The sequence below is a fragment of the Leptodactylus fuscus genome, chromosome 7 (assembly GCF_031893055.1).
Source record: "Leptodactylus fuscus isolate aLepFus1 chromosome 7, aLepFus1.hap2, whole genome shotgun sequence".
In the NCBI taxonomy this organism is placed as follows: Eukaryota; Metazoa; Chordata; class Amphibia; order Anura; family Leptodactylidae; genus Leptodactylus; species Leptodactylus fuscus.
Window position 1 is genome coordinate 39,264,078 of NC_134271.1, and position 12,369 is coordinate 39,276,446.

The window sequence follows — 12,369 nt, forward strand, 5'->3', positions numbered from 1 at the left end:
TTTAATTGTTGTAGTTTCCAAAATTGGGTCACTGACACCTCCAGGGCTCTGTGAAAGTAGTTAAACCAGTCTCTCTGCATCTGCACCTTTGGCATGTGCCTACTTTTGCCCACAGATACAACTTTGTACAAAATCATTTGTGTAAAATAAGAAAGTTGTAAAGTTGTTACCACATAAATTGCCACAAGGTCACATGAAGGCTAGGGCTGTGCTCTGTATGGGAAGAATAGGGCTGTGTCCTACAGGTAATGTCAGGCCCTGCCCTTGTATACTTAATATCCCAGGACTGGGACACTTGTATTACATTGCACTGAGCCATTCCATGTCATGACTACGAGCCATATGCTAGAATTCCCTGCACTGTACGAGTATATGGCGACCACTAAGGCAGCAGCTCTATTGCGTGCAATGTACAGCAGCTCCAGGGGCTGAGGACCATGACATCACGCAATACATATGCCCCGTCATTTACCTTCCCTGGCTGGGTGGCATACAGTGGGTTCGGTGTCACGTGACGATAGGGGGTGGGGCTTCCACAGACAAGGAGAAGGAGGACAGAAGGAGAACAGAGGAGAGAGTCTTGGAAAGCCGGGCAGGCGGGAGGGGGCTCAGCTAGAGTGTCCAGGGAAGAGAGAAGGCGACCGGGGGTCGGGGCTGAGGAGAGGGGACAGACCCCGGCGGCTGTGTACACTCAGCATCCTCATTTCCAGCATCAGAGAAGGCAGAGCCTGTAATGTGACGGTAAGTGGATAGAACGCAGTGAGTGTAGCAGCATAGAGCCCAGGCATAGAGCCCAGCATCACTACATGTCCCTGCATGCCATACAACAGTGTGCTGTAAGAACAGCGCCCCCTCTCCCAGCAGGTTACACATGAGAGCATTACACGAGTGCAGTGTATTTCTGGAGATGTGCTGGGGTTTGTCTGGGGTCTGGGTGCTGACTGGGAGTTTATCTGCAGGAAGCAGCTGTTGGTAGAACAAAGCTGAAGTGGATCAGGAGCCAAGAGAAGGTGAGAGGAGGGGGAGGCTCTGTACACACTGGGGTGATGGAGACTTCTCCTCCACTTGTTTACCCCATGCAGCTATTGCAAAACTCAGCAGCTAGTGTGCTGCAATAAGACACATGCTGAGAGCCAGCTCTGCCTTACATTGCCACAAAGGCCAGGGATGTCGCCGATTCCAACAACAACTGCTGTTATTTGGGATACATTGTATGCACATATTGACATGAAGAGAAGTACACCATACTCTTACAGGATATAGATTATCCATACACAGCGGTTTGTAGGAAATGGTTTTGATTATACGGTTTGTTTATTGGCCACTCAGTTAAAGGGAAAGTTCCGTTTTAACCCTGTAAAAGTTAAGGAAAATGATCTCTTAATATGCAGAAATGGCCAGTTAGATAGCTTGCTAAGATATCCAAGTTCCCATCCAGCTGTGCTCAACACTGGTCCGTGATTCTTGTCTCAGTTCATCATCACTGCTGTATATGGAAGGAGCTGAGTGTACGGTCGCATGTGGTCTGAGTAATATGGTCCATGTGATGGCTGCATTTCCCCAAGACAACCCACATCCTAGTGATCTAAGATGCTGTGAGCTCCAGCCTGACTGTGAGTCTACTGTCCCGCAGTGGAATGATGCTGTGATCATGGCGGAGTAGACCTGCGGTTGGGTTGGAGCTCACAGCATCACTAAGCATCAGCTAAGATACAGTGAATCCATTTCAGCTGTACTGTGGTAGATTCCGGCTTTGGTAGATGGCCTTAACATAGGCTGTATTATTCAGACTCCACACGCCAGTCTGTGTTTGTCCTTACAGCATAGTCAAAGTGGATGCAGATCTCAAGTGCAGTGTCTGAATACATTCTAATACAGCCACATGCATGAGTCCTTGGCGTTTTGTGACTTAAAGGGATTTGCCAAGACATTTTTTATAAATGGACATTATGCCTGTCTTAGTTTCCAGTTTCAGTATATATTGATTTGTATGCTGTTTGTGTGAGGAGTTTTTGGAGCCAGTCACAGGCCTCTGTAGTCGCCTCGTCACAAACAGAACGTCGCAGGATGTATTCAGGAGAACGGGATATGGAGTTTTGAAACAATACTTCTTGGTAAAACTCAAAATTTACATTTAAACTTTTAACCCTTAAGTACCATCATGGTGTCTATCATATGCCACTATCATACATATATCATTATGATAGAACACCATAATAGTACTTAAGGAATAAGGCATTTAGGCACAAATTCGTACCAGATTCCTCATTGTGAACATACCTTAAACGTGGGTTCTTACAGGGCGTTTTGCAAACATGCTAAAAAAAACGCATCTGAAAACTGCTAAGTAAACAGACCAGCGGCTGCACACAATGGGTGAAAAAGAATTCTTATTTTGTCATTGTGTGAAGTTTGGCTTTGTTTATTTAGGCTCCTTTTAATTAAACAGATGCAGTTTTTGGAAAAACAAATGCATTTTTTTCAGATCTTTTTCAGTTGTGTTCAAAAAATGCTAGAAAAACCTAAGTGAAAACGCCCTGTGGGTAAGTTCAAACGGAGTTTTTTAGTCCAGAACCTGAGGTGGAGGCCGCCTCAGATTCTGGACCAAAAGCCGGGTAGCTGCAACTGAAAGCTGATGCCCTGTACGGGCATCCAGCCGCCCACTCCACTCCGGATTAGGCCCAATGAATGGGCCTAGTCCTGAGGAGGGTGTGTTTTCAGGCCGAATCGTGAGGCGAAACGGCCTGAAGAATGAGCATCTTGCTTCTTTTTCCGGGAGCCAGAACAAACTGGCTCCTGGAAAAGAGACCTGAGTGGCTCCCATTGATTTCAATGGGAGCCGTCTTTTTGGTCAGGGTTTTGAGGCGAATACGGCGGAAATCGCCGTGTGAGCTTACCCTGTGAGATCCCAGTCTGAAAATTTATTGATAGATTGATCCCTCAAAGTGGTTTTCCCCATTTTAACTCTTTATCTTCTATCTATAGAACAGGGGAATTCAACCACTGGGGCTGCCATTGATTCCCTGAGAATGGGGTGTTTAGCATCTCATTCTGAATGGAGTTGAGGACGAACAAAGTACATCGCCACTTCATTCATTTCATTGGGACGGCTGGACTACTGCATGAAGTGGGGTTGTACTTGTATTTGTACTGCACTGTTCAGAACAAACCTCTTTAAAGGGAGCCCCTTACCAGAAGCCACAGCATATCAACAAAGCCCTGTAGATAGACAGATAAGGGAAGGTGCACCTGAATCAAACGGTGTTTGCCACTTGTGATATTGCTGTTTTTGTCAATACGCAAATGAGCTCTTTAGAGCAATGAGAATGTTGGAATGTTGCATCAAAGAGCTCATTTGCATGTTGACAAAAATGGTGAATTTTTTGACAACGGAGACACTGATTCAGGTAACCTGTTTATCTGCAGGACTAATCTGATATGCTGGGTCCATCCGATATTCACTATAATCGCACTTCCAGTTATAAACAACTTTGTATAATAGTACAGGTGAATACAAGAACCTTTGTAATGTATCTTATTAAAGAGATATGATACTTTATGGATACAAGTCTATAAACGGGAGGGGGAGGAAGAGGCTGCTGGAAAAGTTACTCAAATAATTGGATCTGCTACTCTGAGCGAGGCAGAGCTCTATTGATATTGCTGCATCTTCCTGATGAGACGCTACACTGCATAGAGTGAGTCAATAAATCCATTAGTCAGTCTCCTACTCTATCCTCGCCTTCATAGAGTTCTTTGTGTGAGGCTGGATACGGAGGCAGATCTCTATGTAAAAAAACTGAGCAGCTTAATAAATGGTGAAGAAATCAGAATTTTTTTAATAATATACATTACAGTTTCTTATATTCACCTGCACTATTCATGTACAAAGTTGTTTACAACTGAAGGTACGGTGCATTTTCAAGAAGATTTTTGCTAGGAAGTGACTTATTGTTTAAATCACATTTTTATGTTAAATGTAACTTTTGAGAATTTTTGCTGATTATTTTTAATTTTTCAAATATATATTTTAAAAAAACCAAAAAAACAATTTTTCTACTAAGGGTTGGTTCACACTAGCTGTATTCCATCCACTAGGAGTCCAAGTGAAGACCACCCCCCCGAACGGAATACCAACGCTAATGCAAGTGCTGTGCAGTTAAGCACATGGAGCCCATAGACTATAATGGGCTCCGTGTGCTTGCTGCGCACTGCCCGCACAATTCATTTGTGCGGGCAGTGCGCTGCAAGCACACGGAGCCCATTATAGTCTATGGGCTCCATGTGCTTTGCAAGCACATCATTTGCGATTGCGATTGCATTCCGTCCGAGGGGGTCTCCATTCGGACTCCTTGCGGACGGAATACAAGCGCTAGTGTGAACCAACCCTAAGCCTAAAGACTTCCTGTTTCCTATAGAAGGACTACATACATAATAGTCTAGAGCAGACCCTAATCACTTGTTTGGAAGAGTCTTCTAGGCTCGTTCTGTGACCTGGGAAGTGCAGATATGCTGTAGAATCCTCTGTTGTGACTGGCAGATTCTGTGTCTAAGGGTAAGTTCATACTGAGTATTTTGTTAAGGATTTTGAGGCCGTATCTGCCTCAAAATCCTGACCAAAAAGACATTGAAATCAATGGGAGCCGGTCAGTTCTTTTTTTCCAGGAGCCAGAACAAAAAACAAGCGAGATGCTCATTCTTCAGGCCGTTTCGCCTTGCGATTCGGCCTGAAGGCACACCCTTGGCAGGCAGCGCAAGTGAGCAGCCCAATAATAATGCAATATGTGTGGTACCGCCAATCCCCCCTCCCCTACCAGACAGCATCACTGAACGGGGTATGTGGCTTGCCATTCCAAATAAACTTAAAGATAGATTTTTGAAGGGAGCGCAATTCAGAATAAGGGACTGCAACCGGAACAGTTTCAAAAAAGTAGAGGAGCTTCGGGAGGAGGGACATTTTGACCGCATTAATACGACCTATAAGCTAAATATGGAGGGGACGCCATTATCCAAGAGGGCACTCAGTTCATTAAATAGGCTAGGGTAATTAACTGAATAGAGGGTGGAGTAGGAAGGGGAAAGCTGGATCCCAAGATATCGGAGAGAGCGTTCCCGCCATTGAAAGTCAAAGTTGGAACGAAACAGTTGTAAATCAGCAGTAGGAATATTAAGGGGGAGGGTTTCAGTCTTGGTGGGGTTAACTTTATAACCGGAGAAATCTCCATAAATCTTAAGGACCTGGAGAAGGTTGGGGAGAGAAATGTGGGGATTTGTAAGGGTCAGGAGAACATCGGCAAACAAACTAATTTTAAAGAGGACCTTTCATCAGATTGGGCTTTACAGTCAGAAGGGCGTTTCTGACAGTCAATAAAGGTACATCCTTCTTCACAGCAGCAGCTATCGCGCTGTGCTGTGTGAGCAGGGAGGAACGCTCACACTGTGCAGCGCGATAGGCGCTGCTGTGGAGAAGGACGTACCTGACAGACTGTCAGAAACGCCCTTCTGACTGTAAAGCGCTACGGGGGACCGATGGCGCTTTACCTAGGGCACAGATCGGAAAAGCCGATAGTGCACTGAATTCAGCACACTGTCGGCTTTCCAGCAGTATATGGAACTGCCTGTGCCCAATCTGATGAAAGGTCCTCTTTAAAGGATTTCTCTCTAACCAAAACATCCGAAATATCAGGATTCAACCGAATCTGGGCAGCCAAGGGCTCAATGCATAAGGCAAAAATAAGAGGTGATAAAGGACGGCCTTGCCGAGTCTCATTACGAATGGGAAACGGAGCAGTGACTGAGTTAGGGAGTTTCACCACCATCGAGGGGCGAGAATAGAGCCCCTCAATAGCGGCTTTAGGTGGCTTTCATAAACGGCCAGTCGAGGCGGTCAAACGCCTTTTCCACATCAAGGCTCAGTAGGACAGTGGGGGTGGCAGTGCGATTGGCTACATCAATTAAATCCACAGTCCTTCTGGTGTTGTCTCCCCCCCCCCCCCCCCCCCCCTGAAACCTACCTGGTCCTTATGGATCAAGGATGGGAGCCAAGCGTTCAGTCTGTTAGCTAAGATTTTAGTAAAGCGCTTCAGGTCAGTATTCAACAGTGCTATAGGGCGGTAGTTAGAACACTCTTGGTGGTCCTTGCGGGATTTAAAGTAATGTGAAAGTGGAGCATCGACTGGGGAATAGGGGCACCTTCTAGAAAGGAATTAAAGAGGCGACATAAATGGGGAAGCAAATCGGCCTGGAACGTTTTATAATAAAGATATGTAAAGCCGTCTGGGCCCGGGGCCTTACCGTTGGGGAGTTCTTTAAGGGTGGAACTAATCTCATCAGTCGTAATAGGAGCATTTAACACAGTAACTGCAGAGGGAGAAAGCTTAGGGAGGGAGCAAGCCTCCAGATATAAGTGCAATGCTGCTCAAAATACATCAAATTTTATATATAGTCCTACGGTATGTGATACTACTTAAAAAACTGACACCCATAACTTTCCTGTTGATAGAACTGTGGTTGGACTTTTGTGAGAAGCTAGCTGTAGCTTTTCTTGGTACTGTTTTGGGGTACATCGAACGTCGGTAAAAACAGCCCAGGGTATCAACCCAATTCCACAGATAGATAGGTTAAGGTTGGTCTGTTGCCAAGATATTACCGTTATTGTCAATATGCAATTGAGCTCTTTGGAGCAATGAACCTATCTGTGCTTTTTCCTCAGTTTATACCCTCAATTGCAGCAGTTGTTATTGATCCTGGCATCTGAGGGGTAACCTGCTAATGATCGGAGTTAAAAAGAATCTGCTGAACATACTATCTGAGTTGAAGACTCAGATATTGAGCTTAGGAGTCCATTGAACAGGTTTTTGAGTGATGACAGCCTTACCTGTTCAATTGTATATAAAGAGATGGCTGTTGCTCAATGGCTAGAACCACCCACATGACTCTTAAGCCCAAATTGAGCAGAAATTTATATGAATGAATGACAAGTTAAGGCTAGGTTCACATCTGCTTCTAGGTGTCCGTTATTCTGGTCCATCGGAGGACCAGAACAATGGACACACAGAATGTCAAATTAGCGGGTGACTAACGGACCCCATTGACTATAATGGGGGTCTGTTGATTGTCCATTGTTTTAAACTGAAACCACCAGACACAAAGTCAGGCTTGTTGCACTTTTTCATCCAGCAATTTTCTGTGGTTTCTGTAATGAAATCTCCAAACAGAGACTTTAGCGCAGATATGAACCCAGCCTATACTGGATCTGATGGGAAAACTCTAACCTATGTATAAATGTATGAGCAAGGGTGTGTCTATACGTTCAGGATTTTAGATTAAATTTTTGAGTCAAAATGGTGTAAGCGTAGGTGCTGCTTCTCTTCTGTGAAAGACAGGACGTGTTAACACATCCTAACATACTGCCTACGGATTTCGTTGAATGTTGAATGTGACAGGTCTTCTTTCCACATATCTCAGCAAGCTGTGACTCTTCTTATGACTGTGTTATTTCAATCTCTGCCTAGTCTGCTGCAGTGTAATGTAATTCAGGAATTTAGGCCAGGACTAGACTTTGACTTTTAGTAGCTACTAATTACTTTTAACCATTGAGCTACTGCAGTGGAGCCCTGGCCTTATAGTGGAGGTTGCTGATGTATAGAGCTTGTTAATTTTTTGCAATGTTTAAGTAGGATTGGGCGATCGTGACCAAAGTCAAAAGTTCAAATACTTAAACATTTTATGACAATTAAAGGGATTCTACCATTAAAAATCTTTTTTTTTCAGTGGCTAACAAGTCGGAATAGCCTTTAGAAAGGCTATTCGTCTCTTACCTTTAGATGGGATCTCCGTTGCGCGGTTCCTTAGTAATACCGGTTTTTACCGGTATGTAAATTAGTTCTCTGGCAGCGATAGGGGGGCGTCCCCACCGCTTCTCGAGAATAGGATCCTGCGCCACCTCTATCTTCTGCTGGATCCTCCCCTTCTTTCTTCGTCTTTCTTCTGACGCCTGCGCGGTTGGCTCTGCCACTGAGACACTAGTAGAGCCAACTGCGCATGCGCGCAATTGCGGCCTCGGAACTATAGCCGCGCATGCGCAGTCGGCTCTACTAGTGTCAGCCGATAGAGGTGAAGCCGACGAAGAAAGAAGGGGAGGATCCAGCAGAAGATAGAGGCGGCGCAGGATCCTGTTCTCAGGCAGCGGTGGGGACGCCCTCATCGCATTTTCAGTGCTGGGGCCCGCCCCCATCACTGCCAAAGAACTAATTTACATACCGTTAAAAACCGGTATTACTAAGGAACGGCGCGGCGGAGATCCCATCTAAAGGTAAGAGACGAATAGCCTTTCTAAAGGCTATTCCGACGTGTTAGCAACAGAAAAAAAAGATTTTTAATGGTAGAATCCCTTTAATAATTATTTTAGGACACCCCCTCCTTCCACTTATGTCACACCATGCCCCTGAATTTTTTTGGTATTGTTTATTAATATATCAGTGATCCTAATTGGATATAGTTAGTGACATATCCTTTAGCCCATGACAGTGAGACAGCTTGGCATGGATGTAAACTAACTGAGCAAGCTCACAGTGATTAAGCCGCTTGCAGCCAATTAGTGCTTCTTGAGTTATTTCTGTTTAATTTTTTTTTTCTCTCGCTGCCTTTCAAAAGTCACCTTCTTTTTTTTTTCTTCTCACAGAACCGTGTTAATTTTTGTGGGACAAATTGTACTTTGTAATTGTACCATTTAATATGGGAATTTCAAAAATAATTCAGAATTGGGTGGAATTAGGGTCCATTCACACGGAGGAAAATGGTGAGGAATTTGGTGTGGAATTTTCCACATGGATTGATTTCAATGAGTTCTGCTAGCTTTTTCTACTAGCAGAAAATTCCACTAGTGGGAAAAAAAAAGCTAGCAGAACCCTTTGAAATCAATGGGAGGCTTTTTTTTTTTCCAAATTCCTCACCATTTTCCTCCGTGTGAATGCACCCTTAGAGAAGAACAGTGTTTGTGCCACTTTCCTATGGGTTTTGTTTTATGGCGTTCACTGGGTGGCCTAAATCAGGCATGTCAAACATGCGGCCCGCGGGCCGCATGCGGCCCTTTACAGGCATATCTGCGGCCCGCACAAAAGTCTCAAACTTTGTCTCTAAGAGACAAAGTTTGAGACTTTTGTGCGGGCCGCAGAGGTGCAATACTCTCGCGGCTACTCGCTACTACACGCTGCTGTGTAGACGTGATGTGACGTGATGACGTCACATCGCGTCTAAATCTTCAGGCGGAAGCTCAACCCGCGCGGCTTCCATCCCCGGCAGCACCCTCCTATGTCGGCTCATTCATTTGAGCCGACAGCGGAGGGGAAAGCCGCGACCGCGATGGTCGCGGCAGGCAGGTTTTGACCAGAGAGAGACGCGGCTCGCCGCGTCTCTCTCGGTGTCAAAACCCGCGCGGGCAGTTCACGTGTGAACTAGCCCGAGAGAGAGAGAGTGCGGCGGGGGAGTGAGGACTCGGAGTCGTCGGAGAAGGTAAGTTTAATGTGTGTACGCATAGAGGTGGAACGTGAAACTGGGGGCAGATGAAGGAGGGGACGGCATGACACTGGGGGCAGAGATGTGGGGACACGAATCTGGGGGCAGAGAAGGAGAGGACATGAATCTGGGGGCAGAGAAGGAGAGGACATGAATCTGGGGGCAGAGATGGGGGGGACATGACACTGGGGGCAGAGATGGGGGACATGACACCGGGGGCAGAGATGGGGGACATGAATCTGGGGCAGAGATGGGGGACATGACACTGGGGGCAGAGAAGGAGAGGACATGAATCTGGGGGCAGAGATGGAGGGGACATGACACTGGGGGCAGAGATGGGGGGACATGAATCTGGGGGCAGAGAAGGAGAGGACATGAATCTGGGGGCAGAGAAGGAGAGGACATGAATCTGGGGGCAGAGAAGGAGAGGACATGAATCTGGGGGCAGAGAAGGAGAGGACATGAATCTGGGGGCAGAGAAGGAGAGGACATGAATCTGGGGGCAGAGATGGGGGGACATGAATCTGGGGGAAGAGAAGGAGAGGACATGAATCTGGGGGCAGAGAAGGAGAGGACATGAATCTGGGGGCAGAGAAGGAGAGGACATGAATCTGGGGGCAGAGAAGGAGAGGACATGAATCTGGGGGCAGAGAAGGAGAGGACATGAATCTGGGGGCAGAGAAGGAGAGGACATGAATCTGGGGGCAGAGAAGGAGAGGACATGACACTGGGGGCAGAGAAGGAGAGGACATGAATCTGGGGGCAGAGATGGGGGACATGACACTGGGGGCAGAGATGGGGGGACATGAATCTGGGGGCAGAGAAGGAGAGGACATGAATCTGGGGGCAGAGAAGGAGAGGACATGAATCTGGGGGCAGAGAAGGAGAGGACATGAATCTGGGGGCAGAGAAGGAGAGGACATGAATCTGGGGGCAGAGAAGGAGAGGACATGAATCTGGGGGCAGAGATGGGGGACATGACACTGGGGGCAGAGATGGGGGGACATGAATCGGGCAGAGATGGGGGACATGACACTGGGGGCAGAGAAGGAGAGGACATGAATCTGGGGGCAGAGATGGGGGACATGACACTGGGGGCAGAGATGGGGGACATGACACTGGGGCAGAGATGGGGGGACATGAATCTGGGGGCAGAGATGGAGGGGACATGACACTGGGGGCAGAGATGGGGGACATGAATCTGGGGGCAGAGAAGGAGAGGACATGAATCTGGGGGCAGAGATGGGGGACATGACACTGGGGGCAGAGATGGGGGACATGACACTGGGGCAGAGATGGGGGGACATGAATCTGGGGGCAGAGATGGGGGGACATGAATCTGGGGGCAGAGATGGGGGGACATGAATCTGGGGGCAGAGATGGGGGGGACATGAATCTGGGGGCAGAGATGGGGGGGACATGAATCTGGGGGCAGAGATGGAGGGACATGAATCTGGGGGCAGATGAAGGGTGTATATGTTTTCTTTTATGAAACTAACAAAATCTTCTCAGAGAACAAGGCTGACTGATCACCACTTATCATCTAAAAAAGATTGAAAAAAATGATAGCAAATAAATGTTTAGTTTTTAATTGCTGTATTTTTGTTAAATATATTAGTTGCTGTTACATATTACTACTTCATATCTTGTTTTCATGACTGCTGTTAAAATACGTGTGTGACATTAGCTGCTGTGTGCGGCCCTCGCAACAACCTCTTGTTACTCATGTGGCCCTCGGGGTACCCTGAGTTTGACATGCCTGGCCTAAATGACCTGCGGGATGGCACAGTTATGCCCCATGCAGTATGCTCTCCCCCCTTTTTTTTGTCTTAGATTTGTTAGCTTTAGATGTGACCCAAATTTTGTTTTACACTTATCTGACCCTGACCCCCTCAAAGCACTGTCATAATCTGGGGTCTCATCAAACCCTAGAGTATAAGGGGAGGCCCAGCGGAGATGAGTGAAAACAACGAACAGTTATACTCTTCTTGTTTGATATCTCTTTGACATCTTTGCGGCCTCCTGTGGTTGCCGGCTTTCTCCTTAGGCCTCAGTAGTTATTTTCTTATGACAGACAAGGAGCCTTTATAAGGTTCCTGGTGGTTATAGACGTAGGGTGGCTCCTGCGATCTCACCGCGTAGGATCTATTCTGGCAACATAGCAATTGAAGAGGTGGGGGATCGGGGGCCTCAGTTGTGCTAAATGCCTACCATCAGTGAGAAACATATTAAATGTGCTGACATCTGCAGTAATAGTATGGCAGATGTATGCAGGGGATCATATGATTGCAGCATGTTAACCTGTTCTCTGCCTGTTCTCACGCTATTATATATTAAAGTGCCGAGATATGAAACTTTTTTCCAAGCCCTGTTTTGTCCTCATACAGCAGTTTGCAACCACATTTGGGGTATTTCTGTAAGTTTTTTTTTTTTTTTTTTCCCCAGTAAAATCTAATTTTTAATTTTCACTGCCCAGTGTAAATACATCTATTTAACGGAAAATAATCTGTACAAATGGTCCGCAGCACCTTGATCGGGTTAAAATATAACGTTTATTTTATCCTTAAAAGTCCATAGCAAAAATGTGCCGACAAATAACATAGAACAAACGCATAAAAAACTCCAACGCGTTTCGGAGCTTCTACTCCTTAGTCATGGCATATAAAACAACATACAGGCACTTCTTCTACTTACAGCCGGTGTAGGGATACGATTCTTTATCTTATAGATTTAGTATATATGCAGTACGATGTGTGTGATCTATGCCACTTCTGACAAGTTTAGGAGTGTTTCCTCGGGAATCTGGTAAGAGGTGGAATTTACCGTATATATATTCCTTACTCAATAATCGGT

The 12,369-nt window shown here is 46.2% G+C and overlaps 1 protein-coding gene across 1 annotated transcript in view; it reads left to right on the forward strand.

Annotated features, from left to right (window-relative positions):
* Positions 1-518: 518 nt before the first annotated feature.
* Positions 519-12,369, forward strand: part of SLC7A6 (solute carrier family 7 member 6) — a 36,770-nt gene continuing 24,919 nt past the window's right edge. The window contains exon 1 of the mRNA XM_075281805.1: positions 519-741. The gene's annotated coding sequence lies outside the window, so the exon portion shown is untranslated. The remainder of the gene's footprint in view (positions 742-12,369) is intronic.